The sequence below is a fragment of the Ambystoma mexicanum genome, chromosome 10, assembly GCF_040938575.1.
Source record: "Ambystoma mexicanum isolate Mex_15411 chromosome 10, UKY_AmexF1_1, whole genome shotgun sequence".
Taxonomy (NCBI): domain Eukaryota; kingdom Metazoa; phylum Chordata; class Amphibia; order Caudata; family Ambystomatidae; genus Ambystoma; species Ambystoma mexicanum.
The window spans coordinates 742,908,094-742,922,451 of record NC_090932.1 but is presented as its reverse complement, the minus strand read 5'-3'; the positions used below and the strand labels follow the sequence as shown (position 1 = coordinate 742,922,451).

The 14,358-nt window shown below is 43.2% G+C and overlaps 1 protein-coding gene across 1 annotated transcript in view; it reads left to right on the top strand.

Annotated features, from left to right (window-relative positions):
• The first annotated feature begins 508 nt into the window (after positions 1–508).
• Positions 509–14,358, top strand: part of GPR171 (G protein-coupled receptor 171) — a 251,033-nt gene continuing 237,183 nt past the window's right edge. Inside the window, exon 1 of the mRNA XM_069618383.1 lies at positions 509–600. The gene's annotated coding sequence lies outside the window, so the exon portion shown is untranslated. The remainder of the gene's footprint in view (positions 601–14,358) is intronic.

Below are 14,358 nucleotides of genomic sequence, written 5' to 3'. Positions count from 1 at the left end.
ACAAAATATGACAAAGGAGCCCAGGAAGGAAGTGCCAGATACTCATAGAAACCGCTTTATCAATGGAAATAGAAAATGTAGCACCCACCACACCTGTGTCGATCATAGAATAGGCAAGTGCACGCGGGATGATTAGGCTAGTGAAAAATAATAAAATAAGGGAAACCGACAGTTGGAAAGACAGAAAATGTATATAGAGTGTCAACTTTGAAGGGGGGGGGGGATACAATGCTTGAAGGAGGAACATTTAAAACTCTCGTTGTCCACACATCGTTTGCATTAAGAAATACTAGTGGCTGGTTTCAGTGTAGTACACACACATTCGGATCTCTGTATGTGTTTGTGGCGTGGCCATACGGTAAGTATGGGTGTTTCATTTCCTTTCTTGTGTGCGTTCAATGCGAAAGACGAGATCCTTGTTCCCTTTTTAGAACTTTTTTTTTGTTGAAACCCCAGCCTCAAGCCCGTAGTGTGATCAGGCGAAAACCTGCGCTGGCATCTTTTCAGCCTTTCACACGCAGCGCGTGGTTTCCCAATCTCCAGCAGCAGCAGCACGAGGTGCGCTCTTCTCGCCAGACGTTTACAACACAGGAAGCAAAGGTATTGTGTGGCATGGCTTTTTGTAATCGTTGTGTGAAAGTTTGCGAGCGAGCAATGTGCGCTTCCGCGTCTGGCACGGCGTGCGTTCTCAGCACTTCTCTAACGTCTGCCTTTACTGCGTCCAAAATGCAGCGTGTTGGGTGACAGAGGGATTGTGTCAGTCCCCTTAAATACAAACGAATTTCCACAGCTGCGCAGATTACCCTGATTCCGATGACTGAAATTATCATATGAAGGAAGCGTCCAGTGTTGTACGTCCATCCAGAGACCATTTTTCCAAGCACACAATTGTGTATTGTAAACAGCCACGTTTTCGGTCGGATGTCTGCAGGACCAATTGTATTTCTGAATCTCCTGCAAACGCGTTTACCATGCAGGTAGCAGCATTGTTGCAGGTTCTGTGCGGTTGCATTCATCTAAAATAACCTATCTTCCATGGCCTGCTAATCTATAAATCAATGACTCTATCCAGGGAGATAGCTCGCAAGTAAAGCGCTCACCTTGGCGCGGGCCTAGCCTGCACTTTGGAGACTCCGGCAGGTCCGGCACAACACTTGCCGGCAGTGCAAAGTCACTCTTCAGCAGTGAAAATTCACTTTGATCCGGGCGAATATTCCATGAATCGGGCCCTTTATCTTTGCCAGGTTGATGAATTGAGCAATAATAGCACCTGTTATTACGGTGCTTGGAAGCAGGAGGAAACCGTCTTGTAGCGCTATATAGAGTTCATTATAAATGAGAAACTGCGTGACATTTATGTATTTCTAGATTTTAATGAATTGTAATGTTACCTACCTTTCTGGCACATTGTATTACCTTATGGAAAGTATAATAGCCTTCATTCTCGCGCTTTCTTCTAATTTACCATCTATCTTAAAGTATAAAACTATCTAAAAAGTGCCCCTTTTTATTATCGTTGCTACTTTGTACTGGTAGGCTGCAGGTGAATGGTAATCTTAGAGGAAACTTGCCAACTTGAACTATACGTAAGAAGTCAGTGGCATCCTTATAGCTGCTGCAAGCACCAACCTCTGCGAAACCAACAGACTATACCTCCACATCATCAATCAATTTACTACTGATAACCAATACAGGCTGCTCAATCGTTGTATGAGATTGGCTAATCATTTCTTGTAATACGTTGATATAAACTGGATACCTGTTGTTGGACTCTCTTGTAACACATTTGATCCTTTTTGTGGTTAAGCACGTTTTGCGATGAGCTAACACCTGGTGAGCACTCGTTTTGTCCAGTATGTTGTCGAGATATGTGGAGATGTGCCTAGTGCCATGTTTTCTATGAAGGGCTAAAAAAAGGCAATTTGAAGCGGCACGGGTTTGCAATGAAAATATTGTTCACAGGAATATGTTTTGGGGCTGCGGCTCAGTGGATATCAAGTCCAAACCATGTGTGTTATTATTTGTAATCCGAAGACGTGGAGAGTCCCCGCCCCATTGTGGGTAGCATGTGTTCGGACTGTGATCAGGACACAGCTCGAGAAGCAGATTTCAAGTCCCAGAGACACCTGGCGCTATTATCTCACGGTCAGTACAGTGCTGGAGTTCACATAGAATATGGCTCATGACGATTTACTCAAATAGAAAGGTTTCAGGCAGGCACACACCTTCGGTCGTGACAGAATCAAATGTCCTCAAAACGTTCTGGAGCTTTCCATAACTACTGTAGGGCGGGAGGCAGTGATATCCATGTAGCGCTCTGCAATGACATGTACAGTAAAGCGGTCTTGGATTCAACACTTCCGCCACTTTGACTTCCTCGTGGTAATGCACAGAGTATTCGAGAGTCAAGGAACACGCCATCCTCCCTGGAATTGATGGTACCCAACATCAAATGGGGGATGGGCCATAACTGGGATGTTTCCACTGAGGGCTTCTGTCTGTGCCATTCATGAGAAGCGCACATTGCTGGTGGTTGTCACTATCAGTGTGGACGGTCTGTTTGGAGGCCTGGATAGGAAGGCTACGCGCACATTTATTTTCTATATTTCTCAGTCCTATACACCCACCCCCACACCGCTCCCCCATACCCCTGCAGTCCACACCGTGACTCTCCCAGACACCAGAAGTGCCTTGTTTTTCATGGGAGAGAGTCAAGGGTTACCTTAGCACGCAGAGCTTGAACATTTTATTTCACAAATTACTTAACTATTGTCCATAACTTTGGTGATAAATAGTTTTGAAATTAAAATGTCTAGACAAGATATTTTATAAAAAGAAAAATGTACAATTGATCTACAATATAAATGCCTAGAGAAAACGTAAAGAAAAACAGAAGTCTCGTGGGACTATCAAAATTGTGTGATACGGAAATATTTACAATGTTGTGGACTAGGAATCAAGCTGTGGAAAAACGGTACTGATTTTAATAAAAAACTATGCACTGCCCTTGTTTTTCATCGTAATAATCGTGCATATGTATTAATATTGTATAGTAGCATGTATGACATGAATGTGATATTGATGTGTGAATGGCATACTTTTATTTACAAGTATGTATTGAATTGTTGGTCAAAATGTTGGATATTATATGGGTCATAAAGTAAGGCAATTGGTCTGTATTAGGGTTGTACCGAATAGTACATTTACTATTCGGCTGAATACCGAATAGTTAGCCAAAATATTCGGCCGAAGCCGAATAGTGAGCCGAATAGTTGGTTAACTCTTAGAAGTTTCTGTTCAGGGACGGTTTCTGTTTTGTTGCGCCCATGTATTGTGTGCTCATGTATGTGTGTACCGGAGCTAATAGGTAGGCCGTGGTGTGTGCTTTGAATATGATTACATCTGAGATAAGTGAATTAAGGCAGTAATCCCAGAAAGTTTTAGTTTTAAGTATGAATCCTTCTTTGTGAGCAAGTGGCTGATGTGGAAGAACCAGTGTTGAAAGGCAGAAAGGTGCTAACACTTCTGTGTTCCCCAATGGAAGTGACGGTCAGGCGGGCTCTGCACACGTAGCTTGTAAGGTGAGTTCTGTAAGCCCCCCAAACGTAATATATGAAAGTATATATTGCTGTCTCATTAGACTGCCGACTGGCAATATTGGGCAAATGCTTGGGGCCTACTTGAGTCTCAAGGCCTCTTTCATTTGAAAGTGCTGAAAGGCCCTGACGCTGTCACTGATTATATGCCATGTTTTGCTTGACCTCAAAATGGAAACATCTTTTGGTGCGCATCACTTTTCCTTACTGTGCCTTGATTTCTAACTATGCACGTTTGGATGCCATGCTTCGTGTCCTGATCGCGCCCCTATATTTGCAATACCCTGGAACCTTGGTCCTTCACCACAACCCCTTCTATGCACACCAACTCACGTGATAAGATAATTACTGCCCTAGATAGTACACCTGTTCTCCACAATTTGTGCTGCTGATTCTTGGCGCCAGCCTAAAGCTATGTCAAACCCAAAATAAATAACGATGTGTCCGTTTTCATGTGGAGTTCTGGATTAACTTATGTGGCATGAACCGGGCACACGGTCCGCGGACATCATGGAATGCTGCGTGGCGCTGTGTTGCTTGTGTGCCCCGTTAGAGAGATTGCCTAGCAATTAATGTGTTTAAAACTTAACTACGTCACGAGACAGCATTGACTATTGCTCGCAAACCAACAGCGTTCCGGTTACAGCTGTGCCCATAACAGCGAATGTGTCTGTCCATGAGAGAAACTCGCCGTACTTGCCTCCCCACGTCCGTCCATCTAGCTACATATGGACGTTTTAAATGTGTTAGATACTTTTAAGCACAACACGTTGAAATGTAATCTGCGGTTAATCAGATTTTAACATGGTGCGTGCAATATAAAAATACGAATTTCACGTTTTGTGCACAGTATTAAAAGGTGGACATTTACCTGATGACGCCTCGATGACCATCTTTCCTCGATCCTCTTCTGGTCGTCTTCTCCCGGTCTGGTCGTCTTCTCCCGCTCTGCTTACTGGCTGCTGTTGCTTTCCCACGGTTTTACTTTCTAGGATTGGCTATCGTCTCTCACACCGAGAGAAGATAGCTAATCATAGAAAGAGGACTAAAAAAAATAATCTTTTTTTGTTCTTTTTTTTTTAGCTTCGGCTTCAAGTAAATATTCCAGAAACATTCGGCCGAAGCTGAATAAGTGCTTTTCTGCCGAAATTTGACCGAAAACCTACTCAAAGCTGAAGTTCGGTACACCCCTAGTCTGTATACAATATTTAAGCCCCTGTTTGGGCTTTTAAATGTGTAAGTGGGCAATATTAAAATACTTTGTCGGAAAATGTCAAGCTCCGGGATGATCTTTCAACACTTTTCAAAAGGTTTTTTCAAAACTCCTATAACTCTTGCCCCAGAACTAAGTAGGAGGTGTATCTTTAATATAAATACCATTGCAGGGCATAACATGTACACAGTATCACCTGCCCCCAGTGGCAGCTGATGATTTATTTTAATTGGTGGCGCGTTAATATTTCCCACAAATATGCCAGAGCAACAGAGAATAACACGGGAGCCTGAACCAACCAAGGAGGGCTTGGGTATGGGAGGCACTCCCCCAAGAATGTGTTGTTATTGTTGGGTTACCATGGTGCATCAAACAGCTGCATTTCTGTGAAATAGTGGTTAAAAAGTCAGACAGCAATTGGTTTTGTAGGGTAACTATAACCCAAAGAAACAATAGTTGCAAGTCACCAACAGTGCACAGGAGCATTTGCCAACACATTTTCATGATGCCTTTACCCAAAATATAGGCCAGTTTAAAAACATGTTCACACTGGCTGTGCCCATACATTTCGATGCTGGCTGCCCCAATATTTGCCAGAATTCCTATAACATAGTCATATTTTCTTGGCATGTAATGCCAGTAAGTATACTATAGGAAAACATGTCCCCACTGTCTGTGCCAATACATGGCTATATCCCCACGAATGAACATACTCATGTTGGTTTTGCCATTTATAGATGCCATTCCAGAATAAGAAAATATGCTGACTGCCCAATGTGGGCCAGTCTAGACACATAATAACACTCATGTTTGCTGTATCCATGATGCCCAGTATAAAATACCATGTGTGGGATGTATTGACCAACTCCGCTATGCTATGCGGCATCACTCTGATAGTATGTTGCAAGGAACTGCAACAATGGTGGCGAAACTGTTGTGGGCGCCAAAAACCTACAAAACCCGCATTCTCAAGCACACAAAAAGATGAATGCACAACCAGCCACCCAAGGTGCATGTTTGGTGGAATAGAGCACATCCTGCAGAAAATTTACCAGTGGGCTCCATGACCAGCAAACAGAGTGCAGAGAGAGAAGCAGCGCTTTGCAAATGAAACTCCAAAATGTGCACATAAATGACATTTGCTTTGTTGCTAAAAACTCCAAAATGCCTATAACACAACACTTCTCAACATTCAAAATCTTGCTTGGCGCTAAAATTCATGTAATCTAATGAAGCATTGTGGACATAAAAAGTCCTAATGTGAAGAGCAAAACATTCATCAGACAAACTGGATTGTCTGTAAACTGACAGCCCCTGTCAAGATCAGGGTGCAGTACCTTGGGCTACCTGAATGACAGCTGTCAGATGAGTTACTGATGAAACTTCAAAGTGATATAAACTAAAAAGTCTGCTGGGTTAGCAAACATAAAAAGGATTGAATACAGATCTCAGTTGCTTTTTATCCCACAGAGTTAAAGCTAAGAAAGTAATGTATTTATGTTTGATGCAACAAGTTTAGTTTTTCCTGGATCTTTAATTAAGAATAAATTAGCTTGGCTGAGCTGCAACCCTTTGGAAGTGGACAAACATGTTTCTTCCAGGGGGAGGGAAATTCTCTCAGCTGAAACTCACGGGGAGATGATAAATGTGGGTTAACCCAGACTTTGATCTACAGAAAGAAAATGAACAATAGCGGACTCTTCATCCCAGGAAACGGAGGTCTGAGATGGTTGTAAATGCCTTCTGGAGGGTACTTCCCCAAGGAGGGGGATGCTCCTGGACTCCAGGGAGAGAAAAAGGGGCGTACCATTTGCTGTTAAGCATGAACAAAGAACATTTTTTAAAGACTCATAACTTATGATTCAAAGTGGTGAAAAATATATACAAAGGACATATCTGTTAGTCTAATTTTTGGCTGCACGTTTTAAGAGGCGGCAGAACCATGTAACATGTTCTGGACAGGAATGGCAATATATGTGGTTTTATGTCAAATGTATTAATCCTAGAATTGTGAAAATGTACACACACATCCCTATGTTAAACACACACATTTGTGGAAATTTGCATAACATTTGGAAAATGTGTTCATGGTGAAAAGGACGCAATTCTGTAAAAAGGTGAAACAAGATCCCACAACTGCAGGATTTTGATGAGCAGATGCTACAGAAAATATGGCATATTTGGACAGAACACCTTAGTGCTTCTACAAACTGTACTGACATCTACAGAGAATGAATCCTTTCCCATCCTGGCTCTCGTGGACTGTGGTGCCATGGGGATTATCATTGATCACGAATGGGCCACCGCTCATAAAATTCCGAGAGAACTCAAAGAAGTGACACAACCAGTGGAAATAATCGACGGTAGACCTTTGTCTTCAGGTCCTATTACTCACCAAACAAATGAACTACCACTGTCAATAAACAACCACCAGGAAAGAATACGATTTGACATCATAAAGGCTGCCCACTATCCCATGGTGTTAGGCATGCCCTGGTTACAGAAACACAACCCTTCCATCAATTGGACAGCAGGTCCCTTGTTTCTTGGCTCAGAGTTTTGTATGTCCCACTGTTTATGTCAGGACACATCTCGAATCTCTTTAGTGAACTCTCAGAACCACGAGCCATCCTCCTTAAGCGTGTCCAACATTATCCAAGTACCGGAATCTTACCAGACCTACTCTGACGTGTTTTCAACAGACATTGTTCAAGCTCTTCCACCCCACAGACCTGAGGTTTGTGCCATTGAAACAGATTCTTCCGCTGTGATTCCATTTGGGAGAACGTTTATACGCTCCGAGCCTTACGTGAGTACCTTGATACCAATTTAGCAAATGGAACCATCAGGACTTCAAAGTCTCCCGCTGGTGCGTCCTTGTTTTTTGTTCCCAAGAAAAACACAAAGGAGTTACGATCTGTTTGGATTATCACAGACTAATTCAATGTACCCTCCAGGACCGCTATCCATTACCACTCATATCAGATATTCTGGAGGCCGTTCGAGGAGCTGTTATCTTCACCAAACTCGCCCTTGGGGGTGCTTACCATCTCATTAGAATCAAGGAAGGTGATGAATGGAAGACAGCCTTTAGAACACCTTTTGGCCACTTCGAATATTTGGTCATGCCCTTCGGTCTTGCCAACGCTCCTGCGGTTTTTCAACGTTTCATAGACAGAGTGTTTTCGGATATGTTGTTCCTTTTTGTTATTGTGTACCTGGATGACATATTGATTTATTCTAAAGATCCTCAGATTCATCAAGAGCATGTTAAGGCAGTTCTACAGCGATTACTAGAAAACAAACTCCTGGCCAAGCCCTCAGAATTGTCTCTTCCATGCTCAAACCGTTCATTACCTTGGATCTGTGCTCAGTCCTAATGGAATTGGAATGGACCCGGGTAAGATTGATTCCATACTTTCGTGGCGGGCACCTACCACTGTGAAGCAGATACAATCCTTCTTGGGACTTGCCAATTTTTACAGAAAATTCCATCCTACTTTTTCTGAAATTGTACATCCCATCATGGCATTGTACATCCCATCATGGCATGGCATTCTTTAAAGAAGGATACACCGTTTATTTGGTCTACAGAACAAGAGAAGGCCTTCCAACATTTAAAAAGAAAGTTCACTGAAGGTCCTATCCTAGCCCAACCCGACATTGATCAAACCTTCCTGATGGAAACCGATGCTTCTGACTATGCCATTGGGGCAGTCCTAAAACAACAATTTGAGGACAAGATGGAACATCCAATTGCCTAGCTATCCCATACCATGACTCCAAGTGAATGCCACTATTCTGTCCTGGAGAAAGAGCTATTAGCCATCTGACAAGCATTCACTGATTGGCGTCATTTACTCCTGGGAGCTAAATATCCAGTGCAAGTACGAACAGATCATCGGAACTTACAAGTATTACAATCTCTGGTGTGCAGAAACAGTCGTCAGGCCCGTTGGGCCTTCTTTTTCGCACAATACCAGTTTCAAATCAACCATCTTCCTGGAATCAATAACATTGTCGCTGACGCCTTGTCCAGACGTCCAGACTACAAATCTGTCGAAGTCAGGGCATTTCCCAAGATGTTTCCAAAAACAGTGTTTGTGGCACAAGCTAATTTCCTCCTGGAAGACATCCATGCTCATACTCCTTCCTCAGATCTCTGGAAAGAATACACCCAGAATAATCCTTGGAACCTAAATACTAAGGATAGTTATCTCTTCAAGGACCCAGGACTGGTCATCCCTACACAAGGTCTGATAGATAAAATCATGAATCTCTGTCATGACACCTTTGATTCAGGACATTGAGGCATTACTACTACCCTTCATCTCACACAGAGAAAATTCTGGTGGCCAAGAATGAATACTGACATAAAAACCTACATTCAATCCTGTGCTGTGTGCAATCAAAACAAACACGACAATAGAAGACCTGCCGATCTTCTTCATCAACCTACAATACCAACACGTTCTTGGGAGTTCATCGCTACAGATTTTATTGTGGATTTACCACCATCCCGAGGTTATACAACCATAATGGTTACAATTGACTTGTTTACCCATACAGCTCATTTCACACCGCTGTTCAAATTGCCCTCTTCACTTGAACTTGCTGGCATATTTATTGAACACATATTTAGGCTCCATGGATTACCTTCCAAGATCATCTCCGACAGAGGTCCCCAGTACATATCCCAGTTCTGGAAACACCTCTGCCAAATACTAGGCATTCAGCGGGCATTGTCTTCAGGATATCACCCCCAAACCAAAAGAATCACAGAAAGAACTAACCAGACCTTAGAACAATATGTCTCCTGTTTTGCTAGCAGGGTCCAGGATGATTGGTCGCTATTGATTCCGGTAGCAGAATTCGCTTACAACAATTCAGATCATTCGGCCATCAAGACAAGCCCATTCTTTTGCAGTCAAAGATTCCATCCTTCGGTTTTACCATCCATTTTGCCACATCCAACCCCGGTACCTGCAGTTGATTCCTGGATTGAAAAGTTGGTGAACGTTCACAAGGATGCTAAGGAACATTTGGAAAAGGCCAGGATATCTGTAAAACGATATGCAGATGCCAAGCGAAGACCTAGCCCTTCTTATTCAATAGGGGACAAGGTCTGGCTATCCTCCAGAATCCTTCCTCGACATCTACGGCCTAAAAAACTGGCTCCCAAGTATTACAGACCCTTCACCATCAAAGAAATCATTAACCCAGTGGCATATCGACTCCAGCTCCCAGATTCCTGGAAAATAATTCATCCAGTCTTTCACACCTCCTTATTGAAGCCAGATGTACAATCCATTCAGATAGTTCGTAGACCTAATCCTGTGCTCATAAATTATCAGGTCGATTTTGAAGTCTGCAAGATATGTGATTCCAGACATAGACGGGGACAACTACAATACTTGGTAGAGTGGAAAGGTTACCCCCCCAGTGAACGTACATGGGAACCAGTTTCTAACATGAATGCTCCTCGTCTACTGCAAAGGTTTCATCGAATACACCTGGGCAAACCCGGTGGGCTCAGGAGGAGGCATGCTGTCATGAATGGCCAGTTTCAACCCTTCTGGACTTCATGGTCCATGATGCACTGCGGTGTTAACTCTTCAACCCATCCAAAATGGACGCCGAGTCAGAACTGTTGCGGTCTAGCCTTTGCGTGCACTCACCAGCTTCCTAGAAAACCGTCACGCCCCGCGGCTCTGCACGTCTCAACTCTTCCCCTACGAGTTACTAGACGTTGTTCGAGTTCGCTCTCTGTGCTTCACGCTATCTATTTTTCCTTTCACTCTTGGAACCCCCCCTTTCTATTCCTTACCTTCCGATATCCTCCTTACTGGACTAATTGACTTTGTTCCTGGATTCCGAACGCCACCGGCTTGGCAGTCGGCTTCCACGCTGGAACCCGAGGACTCGCGTTCAGGCTTGTACAAGTCACAGTCAGTGAAAAAGAAAGAGGCCTCATCCCGGAAGGACACCAGCAAGGAGAAAAAGGTGAGAAAAAAGGGAGCTTCTGACAACGTGTGAATTAGCTTTAAATTGTTTCCGACTTGGACTTTGAGATTTCCATTGTTTTCTTTTGACGAAACCATTGCTTCTGATTGTATACAACTGTTCAAAGCGGCTCCCATAAGAATTTATAACAATTTAAGTATTTTTGACCACATTTGGTGTTTTTGCTCATTCAATTCCAAATACAATTGCAAAGCCATTCTGACAGCTGAAAAGTCAATTCCGTTTTCTTTGTGTTTGAAGGGGGAAGGTGGGACTGATATTCTGTTTGATTTGTGCTATTCCAGGATACCTGCTCTCTCCTCAAATCTCTTTACATTGCCTATTGGTGGGTTGAGGGGTGTTGCAGGGGGAACATCTAGTTCTAACCCAACACAAAAGTTTGCATTTTGGTGCTCCATTTGTTTTGTGCTCCTTACTTGATTCCTAGTGTATTACAGATATCATTCAGTGTTCTGTCACCCCATTGGTGATGGTGATTGTTGTTACCTATTAAAATATACTGTGATTAAATTCTAAATACATAAATAAATATTTACCTTTGCAAACTAGCCTGATTTCTGGTTCAGTATAACCGGCGGGGGGGGGGGGGGGGTTCCAGGGTTCCAGGAGAAGGGTGTGATATGAGTGGTATATCATTCAGAATATTGAACTGATAGATAAAAATACATAAGAGTTTCAATTGTGCACTACATGCTGGGCTTGACTTGGGTGTGTGCCGGATTGAAATCACTTACACATGACATAGTAAACTAGATTTTCTGCCCCAAAATGCCAGCCCAGCCAAGTAATAACTCACATCACACACGCCAGTAGAAAATGTCATGCGACAGTAAAAAAGAAAGGGCTAAACTGGCTACCCCAAAAGGGCAGTCCAACCAAGTAATGACACATATCTTGATTGATTTATCATAGATGTCCAGTGAAAAATATCATACCGCAGTAAGAAAGAGCTAGGCTGGATGCCCCAAAATGCCATTGTAGCCAAGTAATAACACATCATCTTTTTCTTTTATTAACTGCCGAATGATAAAAGAATCAATGATAGGTGGCCAGTAAACAATGTTGTTGTTGCACACCCAACCCCCACCTACCACAATCAGCTTCACAGTCCCAGCCCAAACACTCATTCACAAAAAAATTCACTTGCTCATTCCATTCAGACACACCCTTCACTCATGCATATGTGCACCCATACAACATACACTCAGTCATTCATTCACACACACATATAAAAAACACATAATTAAAATCTTAACTGTACACAGCCCGATCCTCAGGTAATCTCCAGCTCCTGCCCAGTACAAAAAGTAACCAGGAAGCAAGGCCACTTCCTGGTTCCTTCACATGCATGCAGGAACCATAGCACATCTGCCATGCCACCCTCATTCATTTGAATATGCAGGGAGGTGCAGGAGTACCCTCTCGCACATTCAAATGTCCAGTACCGCAGCTTGTACCCAAATGGGCCATGCAAGTCTTGGAAAGTAAAATGGCCATTCCCTTGCTTGGCCATTTGAACATGTGCTGTTGTGGTACGAACTGTCAAAGGGAAACTGAGTTCTTCTTTGACAGTTCAAGCCAGCCCATGAGAGGAGATCGCTTTGGGTTTACAATGGGCTCGCATGGCTCCTCTATGATGAGTGAGGGTTATAGTGGGTCGACACACCTCCTCCATTATGGAGAAGCCACCCCTGCCAGCCTCTCTCCACCAGTTCACGTTTCCGCAATGCACGATACAAAAAAACTGGTCTCTGTTTATCCCTTGTGGTACCTCCTTGTGGCTTTTCCCTCCAAACTGATCATAATGATCAGTGTTTTTTACCAGCTCCCTTGCCTTCCTTGATCTATCCACTCTTCTACAGCCCAAATACACAAGATTGCCTGCCACCTTATACCACCATATGCCACAATCCCCTACCACCACCACCAGTGTGTTCTTTCGTGTGATTATGTGAATAGGGATCTGCCACCATGCTCCGCTGTGTAATGCCTGTCAGGAATTGCAATCTTCCAAGAGTGTCCCAGCCATGGCTTTTTGGATTTGTATTAATTAATAAGATGATGCATGTATTTCCATTTCTTAAGGAGTGAACTGCTAACCAGCTGTCCCTTTCCTAAGCTTCATGCCAAAATCATAGTGTTCATATCTGCCCTGCTGAACCAGTATTTTATGTGCAGTACCCACTCTTGAGCCACAGAACAGGTTCAGAAGACACAGCTGCCCATTTGACAGCTGATGTCACAGCCAAGTTACTTCAGTGCAGAGACTGCATTTGAAGTCTGCACCTCTGATACAAAACCATACAGTCATGAGGAATTACTATTGTGTCAGCAGTTTAATCTTTAAACAAAAAGCTATACCTGATTTAAGGGTATGGTAGATAGTAATTCAAATGACTAAGTCACATCAGGTTGTTATCATCAGATTGTTATCAAACACATATCAGCACTGTGAGCCGAGGCCAGCTGTCAATGACTGGGCCTCCTATCCTTTTGATCCTTTGTGAGGCTTTGTAACATCTCTCCAGAGCAGGACAGCCACTCAGCACGGCTGCCCTGAGATGAAGAAATAAAAGGGCTTATGCATCCGCAAAAGGACTAGCCTCAAAGGTATCAGGCTATAATATCGCCATATATATGGTCGCCGTAAATAATATCGCCAGGAAAATGTTGTGGCAATATTATTTGGGTGACCATATATATGGGGACAGGGGCAAAAAAAAAAAAGTTTGGGGGTTGCGGGGGTGTCCCCCGCAAGTTCCATGCAACAATGTCGCCACAAAAAACGGCCATTTCTCGGCGATATTTTTGCCTGGCGAGATTTTTGTGGCGATAATATTACATGGAACCGCCTCAAACCAGGGTGCTGCATACCAAAAGGGCCTTTGAAATAATTTATACGGGCATGGGGCAAAGTTAGTGTAGAAAGAGAGCACAGCATAGCAGGAGGAGGATTCCACCATTGTGTTTCTTTCTGTATCTCTCATTTCTTCCTGTGTCCTCCACTTCATTTTGCAGAAAACATTTTGGATATGATGTCAGAAGGCAAAGACCACTTGTCTGAAGGCCATGGATTGGACCCCTTAAAGCAGGCATGTTGCTGTTTAGTTACCTGTGGACTTTTGCCTTTAAAATAAGAGGTCTCCTACTCCTTCTTGAATTCATTTAGGAACAAACACCTGATGAAGAATTCACTGGTCCTCTGTTGGGAGAGTTGACACTCCAAAGACCTCGGCCAGAGATGAAGACTAAGGGCCTGATTCATGGATTTGCTTGCATGGTTCAAAGTGACTTTGCAGTGCCAACACAAACCTTGATTCATGGTACTGTACAAAGTGTATTTTTGCAGTGCAAAGTCCATGCAGTCATTTTGTACTGCAAAAATGACTATGCTCTGAATTTGCACTGTAAAAATAACTTTGCAGAGTTCCATGAATCAGGGTTTGTGTCAGCAGTGCAAAGTCACTTCGAACCGTGCAAAGAATTCCATGAATCGGTCCCTAAGTGTCCAAGGCAGAGGCAAAC